General features: G+C 40.8%; 1 long non-coding RNA gene across 6 annotated transcripts; it reads left to right on the top strand.

Moving 5' to 3' along the window:
- The first annotated feature begins 1,497 nt into the window (after positions 1–1,497).
- On the top strand, positions 1,498–3,804 carry LOC120711950. Of its 6 annotated transcripts, none has more exons than XR_005690557.1 (6): positions 1,498–1,607; positions 1,678–1,856; positions 1,939–2,134; positions 2,295–2,841; positions 2,919–3,037; positions 3,136–3,804. It is a non-coding gene; the product is annotated as an uncharacterized LOC120711950 (long non-coding RNA). The 6 variants fall into 6 exon arrangements; XR_005690556.1 differs by having other exon boundaries at positions 3,144–3,792; XR_005690555.1 differs by having other exon boundaries at positions 1,678–1,821; positions 1,912–2,134; positions 2,919–3,792.
- Positions 3,805–7,034: the final 3,230 nt, after the last annotated feature.

Genomic DNA, 7,034 nt, shown 5'->3' with positions numbered 1-7,034 from the left:
TGATTTTGTGTTTGTTTGTATGCGTCGTAGACCACAGTGTGAACAAAGGAGAGCCTATTGACGAGTAGTACTGCGAACCAGCAAACGAGGACCAGTTCCGCGACCCCGAGCCCGAAGGACAGTGCTTCGACCAGGACCTCCCCGAAGGCTTCGAAGACGGCAAGTTCAATCCCATCCTTTGATGCATGTTTTGTCCCAGTTTTTATAAACACAACCTATTGGCCTGTTTTACAAAATTGCATATGTTTTGCCTGCTGAAAACATGGTTGGATAGCCACCCCTTGATTTGTTATAACCATTCCTTGACATCCTAGGTTAATGTCTGAATGTGTTGTTTGGACGTTAATCACTGCTAGAATGCTTAGGATCTCATACTCAATACAACTTGTTTTATAAAGAAAATGTGTGTGTGGGGGAAGGGATAAAAGTGGAAATTTTTGAAAGATGAGTCTAGACGGGATGGATGGCATTTCTATGTGATTTGCCGTTTGGTGTGCTTGTGCCTGTGTGGCAGAGCAAGGAAGGGAGATATCTATCTTGTCACCACTAAGGACCGAGTTGGTGTGTCATCTCACCTAACTCCACTATCGTGCAAACCACTCGACCGTTGTATGGGCAACGGCTTAGCATAAACCCCACTAGTTAGTCTGATAGCCATTAGGAGAGCTGAGAGCAGTGGGTAATCAAGGAGAAGGGATTAGCTCTGTGTGACTTATGCCCCGGTTACAACCTCTGTGATAGGTCAATGACCCCTTGGTGCATCCCGTGATGTCTAGTCAGGTCTAGCTAAGGTGGGTAATGGCTTTGTTGGGATCTGCACCGACACTAAGGTGATCGAGTTGTGGCACCGCGCTTGTGGGTAAAGTTGCACACCTCTGCAGAGTTAAGAATTTATTCGAATAGCCATGCCCACGGTACTGGCCGAGTTACGGTGTAGTCATATAACTAGTGTTTATTGTGGGATGGGCTGGCGTGAGTTGTTCTGGAAATGTGTCCGGCTGTTGTGCCGTGTGCTACGGCGGATGAGGAGTCCGGTAGCAGCTTAATAGTTGGATCCTGTGTGGATCAACCCCTCGTGTTACTCGGTTCAAGAAAACTGGTTTTGGAAGTGTTCTCTTTCAAAAGGAACCTTTGCATAAAATATTGCTTTCCGCAAAAGCAAACCCTAGCCTTATCCTTGAATTACCATGTGCATTATATTCTGTTTATACCCCCTCCATGGCTGTGGTTGGACTTGCTGAGTACGTTTGTACTCACCCCATTCTTAATTTTTACAGAGGAAGACCCCGACTTCGTTCCAGAGGACGTTGAGTAGGGTACCGTCCTGCACCCAGCCTTGCCTGTGGATTTGGGTCACCCGCAGGAGATTCCGCATGGCGCAAGACTCTGATGACCCTTTTTTTATATTTAATATTGTTGTGTGGGTGTGGGTTGTAATCCTCGCGATAGTGGCGCTTCTCTGCTCACTACCGCGTAGAGTTGTACGGTAATGAACCATCTGAGTTTTATGTTATCAGGGCCGAGCATGTAGTCGTTGTCCCGAAGGCGACAGGCGTGCCCAAGCTTCTAAAAGCGAAGGGCATTCTGATTCTGAAGCAGTTGATAGTGTAAGGCTTGCCTGCCTTTGTTATCTTCAACTATACTGAGTCAAATGCTGATTTAGTTTTTGGTTCACAGGTCGGCCGCGTAGTGCTGTGCCTGCTCCATCCTCTGCTGCTATCCTGCCTGAGGCCATCGTGGTCGATGAAGGTGAAGCAGGAGTCTGCGACTAGTGGCGTGAAGCTAGAACTAGTCGATGACCCTCTGTTAGCTGATGTTGAGGTGAAGAAAATGAAGGAGTTCTCCCACTTGTTCAAGTATGCCAATATAAGTTTTTCTATCCCCTTTGGTTTATGTTGTTCTATCTTGTAGCCACTGAGTGACTTGGGGTTCCTTCAGCAACTCGTGACACAGTCCAGGGAGAAGTCTGAATAGCTCAAGGCTATGTCAACCATCTCTGCAGATGAGGACGCCCGATTGATTCAGGAGCTGAAGGAGCAGCATGCCGAGGAGTTGAGTAATATCCAGGAGCGGCATGTGGGAGAGCTCCAGAAGCTCCATGATATCAAGAACAAAGCCCTTCAGGAGCATAGAGGTATGCTGTCTACCTTCTTGGTCTCTTTATCTGATCTGGGTTGTTTCACCTTAGAAAGTAGTCATGTTTCCTTGCAACTTCGATGCAGAGCTCAAAACTGTGCTGAAAGCTAAGGAGTATTTCATTATTGACTTGATGTTTGATGTGTACCGTTACACAGATTGCCATCAGAACTTGGAGAAGAAGCTGAAGGATGTGGACCGCTAGATGGTAGACTCCATGAAGCAGATCCAGGATATGACTGCTGAACTGCAGAGCTTCAAGGATGCCGCTAAGCTGGTGGTTGACCTGGTGGATCTCGTTGCTGGCGGAACTGCTGAAGGGAAACTTTACTGCAATGTCTGCAGGAGGCCGCCCAGAACTTCTTGGCTTATGTGACGGACACCGTTAGGTCCTATGTGACGACTGCTCTCAGTCTTGTGAGGTCTTGGTATTCTGTCACTAATTTGCAGCCGCCAACTGGAGGACTACCTTTGGACTGCTCTGATGAGCAGTTTGAGCAGATCGTGAAGGAAGTGCAGCCTATGGATGATAAAATTGTGAATGACATGGAACAATAGGAGTGAATCTCCTTTGTAACGAACATTGCACTTGTAAATCATGGGCCGATTGGCTATGACTTTGTTTGTGCCTGTATCAGGATTAGCAAGGGACATTTGAAAATGAAGTTGCAATAGGGCAGAGGAAAAACAAGAACTTCAATCCAGGTGAATAACTGAATGTTGAATATTATCTCTTTGCTGTCACCATTATTTAACTTATAAGTATTAACTTGTTTATGCAGCAAAGTGGTGGCTAGACCATGGTACGGACACACCAAACCTGAGAATATTGGCATCAAGCATTCTGAATCTCACCTGCAGCTCCTCAGCTTGTCAGAGGAACTGGTCAGTTTTTGAACAGGTAAAGTAAAAAATAGTCAACTGTCTATTTACTAATTCATCTATGCTTAATATGATGTAATAGCCCTCCTCTAAGGCTCTATCATTCGTACCAAAAAGCGCAACAGGCTGCTTCATGATAGGATGAGAGATTTGGTATTTGTGAAGTTTAACTCTAAACTGAGGAACAAGAAACAGAACAAAGACAGAGATCCTATTGAGAAAGAAGTAGAAGATGTCCAGGCAGATGATGATAATGAGTTCATTACCGGTGCTATTTATGCGCCAAGTGAACTTGCTGAACGGGAGCCACAACATGGAGCACCACAAAGACAAGAATCAATATCACAAGCACAAGGAAAAAGTAAGAGGCTAGTGCGTCATAGGGAAAAAAGTTAGGAGCCTGGAGTCTTTGATACATCAAGTTTCTGTGCAGTCCGGAGTTCCTGGAGCTCTGTCAGCTGACTTAGAAGATGGAGATGGTGACACTCAAATGTATTCTTCTAATTCTGATAATTCTCTTGGCGCCTCTGATTTTGATGATTAGAAATGCAGTACATAGTAGCTAGTAGAACCTTAACTCTGATTCTGATGAGTAGAAATTCAGTAGAGAGTAGATAGTGGAGACTAGATTTTGTTGTGTTAAGTCTCCTGACAACTGATCTGAACTCTATGTTGTTCTTTTGCTAATAGTCCTAGACAGGAGCAATGTTCCTATGGGCAAATGTCATGTCTGCACTATGAAATGCTTATGTTAAGTGTTCTCTATCTCGTAAAGACTAGTGGATATGTTAACTTTCAAGTACCTTTATGGTCTTGGTCTCCAGTACTGGATGACAAAGGTGTTTATTTCTAAATTTTTCCAAAACAGCTAAATGACTTAGCTGCAGCTATAGCCGGCTTTAGTTTTCCTTAGCTGCTGCAAAGGCTGTCAGCTAAGAGGCTTAGCCAGAGATTTTAAATATTGATCAATATACACCCTAGGTGATGTTTTATAATTTTGCAAGAAGAATCGAATTCAATTTAAATGTGGTCACATGAAATGATGAATAAAATCAAATCATAGCAAAACTGCTTCAAGAATAGTTTCTAAAATATAGCCCAAATGAACATTTGCCTAAAATCAAAGTTTTAGGGTTTCAAATGATGAACAACTTTCATGTTCAAGGTTTTCAAGTTGCTACACAAAAATTGAAGAAAAATTAAATTCAAACTTGAATATGACAATAATGCACATCCATCAAGAATTTAAATTTAACTCTTGACTAGTTTTCAAACGAGTTTGTTCCGGAAACAAAAGTTGTAGAATTTGAAATTCTCCACAACTTCCATGTTCAAATTTAGGATGAAAAAGAGAAATTGCTAAATATGCCGTAGAGTGTGACACTTGTGAGAGGGTAAAGGCTAGTCACTTGAAAGTAGTTGGTACACTTTAACCTCTGCCTATACCATCCTGAAAATGGGAAGACATCGTTATGAACTTCATTGTTGGCTTGCCAAATACATCTCAGAAGTATGACTCAATATGAGTTATCATTGATAGACTCACAAAGACAGCACATTTTCTTCCGGTGCACACCACCTATACTGCCAAGAAATATGCTAAAATCTATCTTGATCACATTGTTTGTCTACATGGAGTACCAAAAACAATTATTTCCGATCGTGGTGCTCAATTCATAGCATGTTTTTGGGATCAATTGCAAGAATCACTTGGTACTAAATTGATTCGAAGCTCAGCTTATCATCCTCAAACTGACGGGCAAATAGAAAAAGTGAACCAAATTATGGAAGACATGCTTAGAATGTGTGTCATTCATTATGACAAGAATTGGGACAAATACTTACCTTTACAGAGTTCTCATATAACAATAGCTATCAAGCAAGCTGAAAATAACACCATTCGAGGCCTTATATGGTTGAAGATGTCCAACTCCTTTGAGCTGGTCACAAACTGGAGAATGCAAAATAATCAAACCAGACTTGGTAATTGTAGCAGAGGAAAAGGTGAAAGTCATACAGGAAAATCTTAGGGCTGCTCAGTCTAGACAAAAGAGTTATTTCAATAAGAGGAGAAAACCTTTGCAATTCGAAGTTGGTGATCAAGTCTACTTTCAGGTTTCACCAACTAAGGGTGTACAACGATTTGGAGTAAAAGAAAAGCCTTTGCAATTTGAAGTTGGTGATCAAGTCTACTTTCAGGTTTCGCCAACCAATGGTGTACAACGATTTGGAGTAAAAGGAAAGTTAGCTCCTCGTTATATTGGTCTTTATGAGATCATTGAAGTATGTGGACCCATTGCCTTATTGAGTACGACTTCCTCCACCATTTGCAGCCATTCACGACATCTTCCATGTCTCTCAACTCAAGAAGTGTGTTAGAGTTCCTACTGAAATTATTGAATAGCAAAAAATCTTGGTGGAACCAGACCTCTCTTATGTGGAATATCCTATCAAAAGTCCTTGATCAAAAAGAAAGAGGTACTCAAAGGAAGGTAGTTAAAATGTACAAAATCCATTGGGATCATCACACCGAGGAAGAAGTCATATGGGAAACTAAAATCTATCTTAATCAAAAAATTTCCTCGGTTTTCTTGAATCTACCAAAGGTACACGCACTTTTCGCACTTCATGATTATCCGAATCTCAGGACGAGATTCTTTTTAAGGGGGACAGGCTGTGACAACCTGGGTATTTAAATTGCTAAACAAAGATCAACAACCCCACATTATGCACAAAAGATCAAGAAAAAATAAATAATGATCACATTTTGTTTTTGCAAGTCGATGCATATGTGTATTGCATTAAGAGGCAAAAGACAGAATAATTGTTACTTGCCTACGATTCTTTACATTAAGACCAAAGGAGTATCATGTCCAATCATCTCAGAGAATAAATCCATATTCTTGTGGGCTCCTTAGATAGCAATGTGACATGCATTATCTCCATCATTATCTTGATCATTCAATAACATAAGATTAAATAGTAATGCAACACTAAAGGGGGCACATCATATTATTTCCAAGCTAAAAATTTATTGTAAATTATAATTTGCCCCTTTAATTAGTAGATAATCAACACATTCTTCTGCACCAAACTTGAGTGCAACATGAAGTGCTGTCCCATTTTGACTATATCATACATCTTTACACCTTTTTCAATAAGAATTTTCCCAAATTATCTTAAAAATCGTATCATACAGAAATAAGTAGAGGCACAAGAATATTACATAACTGTAGAACCTTACACGTAGTGACTTTATGTCATTGAGCATGACAGCAATATGTAGAGGACTTTGACCCTCATTACCCCTTGGTGAAGGACAAGCACCACCATCAACAAATAACATAAGGTTAAACAATAACACAATATTAAAAGAAGGCACATCGCATTATTTCTAAGATAAATAATTACTTATAATTGTAATTTTCCCCTTTCTCTAATAGATACTCAACACATTCTCCTGCACCATACTTGAGTGCAACATGGAGTGGTGTCCCATTTTGGCTGTTTCTTAGATCTACATCACCTTATTTTTCAATAAGAATCTGTCAAAACTATCTTAGAAATCTTATCATATAGAAATAAGTAGACACTACTACAAAAAAGATTAACTGAGGCGGTTTACATTAGAACAATCGCCTCGGTTAATGCTTATTAACCGAGGCGGACATTTTAGACTTGACCGCCTCGGTTAATTAATTTTGCGAGGCGGTTTTCCTGAACCACCTTGGTTAATAAATAGTGACTGCCTCGGTTAATGCTTGCTATTAACCGAGGTGTTTTTTTTCCTGCCCGCCTCCGAGGCAATTTTGAAGCGCCTTGCAAAATAGAATTTTGTAGTAGTGAGAGACACTCTTACATAGAGTGACTCTCTATCATTGAACATTGGAACAATAAGGGGAGGACTTTGACCCTCATCATCCTTTTGTTTTTCTTGAAATGTAATCTCAAGCATTCCTCTAAGGATGAATTGGAACCATTGCTTGGGATGGTCACTTACAAGAATAAGAATGAAT

The sequence above is a fragment of the Panicum virgatum genome, chromosome 6K (genome assembly GCF_016808335.1).
Source record: "Panicum virgatum strain AP13 chromosome 6K, P.virgatum_v5, whole genome shotgun sequence".
In the NCBI taxonomy this organism is placed as follows: Eukaryota; Viridiplantae; Streptophyta; class Magnoliopsida; order Poales; family Poaceae; genus Panicum; species Panicum virgatum.
The sequence above is the reverse complement of the archived record's forward strand: the minus strand, read 5'-3'. Positions and strand labels throughout refer to the sequence as shown.